Source organism: Gekko japonicus, unplaced genomic scaffold (genome assembly GCF_001447785.1).
Source record: "Gekko japonicus isolate JY-2015 unplaced genomic scaffold, Gekko_japonicus_V1.1 scaffold131, whole genome shotgun sequence".
Lineage (NCBI taxonomy): Eukaryota > Metazoa > Chordata > Lepidosauria > Squamata > Gekkonidae > Gekko > Gekko japonicus.
In genome coordinates, this window is record NW_015167061.1 from 3,011,362 (window position 1) to 3,013,610 (window position 2,249).

Genomic DNA, 2,249 nt, shown 5'->3' on the forward strand with positions numbered 1-2,249 from the left:
CCCCCCCCCTGGGGAGCTGCCTGCAAGGGTGGCAGAAGGAAGAGACCGGGGTGGTGGTGGGGCCTTTGGAATCGGGGCAGCGGGATGGTGAAGAAAGGGGCTGGCGGGGGGCAGCACTGATGCCCAGCCTCACTGTAGTGTATCAGGCCCCGACAGGGCCGGGCGTGCCTGGGCTTGTCCAGGCACAAACACCTCAAGCCTCATGCCAAAAGACAATGGGCCAGTAGGATCCTAGCCAGGCCCAATGAAAGGGCTAGGTCCCAGGCCAGGAGGCCAATAGGTCTCTCGGTCACTCTAAATAGCCTATCGGGAGTGGGGGGGGTGTTTGGTGGTGGGTTTCTCTGAGGGAATATAAGCCGGCCTGCGAGCCGGTTAACTTGCCTTTGTTCCTGACTAAGTAAAGGCATGCTTAGCTGAAATCACTCTCCGGATGCACACTTTTCACTCACCTTCCCAGCAGCCTCCACTCTCCTTCGCCCTGAAGCGCCTCTTTGAAAGGCTCACTGCCCCCCCCCCAGCTGCTTTGATGCCAAGGGACCCGTGGGGGGGGGTGTCACTGCAGGGCTTCCCTTTTGGGGGGCCGTGGAAGCCCACAAGGGGGGGGGAGGCGGGGCCACTGGCATTTCCCTTCCCGGGGGGAGATTCTGATCTGTATTCTGCAACTTCATTGGCGACCCCCAAAAGGACCACGGCCTCACCCAGAGTGCCCTGCGCCCCCCGTGGGGTGTGTGTGTGTGTGTGGGTTTTCCCCCTTTTCTTGGCAACAGCCCCAGCATTTCAGGCTGTGCCCAGAGTGGCACGCAAGCCCCACGGCCACGGGGGCATGTCTGTTGTGTCCCATGTAAGCCAAGGCCGGACTGGAGGAAGCCCCACTTCCGAGCCCACTGAAGCAGCGAGTGAAGCGTGGCCAGGAGCCCCCGGCCCCACCCCACCCCGTGGGCCGCCTGTGGTCTTTCCAGGGCCAGGCGGAGAGCCCCGTGGGAGGGAGGAAGGGGTCATGCAGAGGCAGCCTATCCTGGCAGCGGGCGGGGAAAAAAAAAGGGGGGGAGAGGAGGTCTCCACGAGGGACAGATTCATGCTCTAGTCACAGTTCTCAGCCCCCTGAGGCAGCTGGGGGGTGGGGGCAGGGGACCAGGCCCCCGGGGGAGCCCCTCCTCATCCGCTGCTCTGGCAGGCACGTGGGGAGCGTGGCCCCCCCATCATCAGCCAGCCTCTTCTCACCACCAGACCCCTGCCTGAGTGGCCTCCCCGTCTCGTGTGTGTGTGTGTGTGTGTGTGTGTGTGCGCGCGCGCGCGAAGGGGGGCTCTGCCCCTTCCGGCCCCCTCCCCCCCCTCAAACTGCCAGCCCCCCCCCCGCCAGGCCCCAACGGCTCTTCCTCCTTTTCTTTTCAGGAGCCCTAATTACTGCTGGCACGTCCCCCTCCCCGCAGAGGGCTTTCTGCGCAGGGGAGGCAGGGGGAGCTCCTCCACCTCTGCAGGGAGACTGACCGATCCACTCGGCCTGCTGGGATGCGGCTAGACACCACCACCACCCCCCCGCTCGCTGGGTGTGTCCCTCTTCAGGGGCTGGCCCCCTCACCAGGGCGGGCACTGCCGTCCCTCCTGCTGTTCCCGTCCACAGATGAAGGGATGAAGTTCTCTTTGACCAGCAGTGGAACATGTGGACCTCCCTGCCACAGGCTGCAGGTGGCTTTAAGAGGGGACCAGACCAGTCCATGGTCAGAGCCAGTATTCCTCCCAATACCAGTTGCTGGGATGCCCAATGGGCGAGGGACCCCCTCCTCCTTGGTCCGATGAGCACCCCGGCTGCTCTGCCAGTGTGTGTGGGGGGGGCGCCTACAGCAGGACCTGGGAGAACCAGGGTCACGTCCCCCCTCTGCCCTGGGAGACTCCTGCGGGATCACTCAGCAGAGCCCACCTCACGGGGGGGATGTGTTGTTGCTAGACTCACGGAGTCCCCCCCCCATCCAAAGCACACTGGGGGTGGGAAAGGGACAGGGCCCTGTCGAGGGTCAGTCTGAGCTGACACACCCGCTTCACACACACCCCGGCCCCTCAGCTAGGCCCAGGATGCTGCCAGTTCACAAATCAGCCTGGCACCGGTGGGCAGTGCCAGCCAGCCACGGGATAGAGGTACACGGGGGGTGGGGGGCTGTGGAAGACCGAAGGCAGAGACTGCCAGAGGGAGGCACAAGAGCGCCAGCCAGTAGGGGGGAGCTGCCCCACTGTTGCTGCCAGGCTCAAAAGGA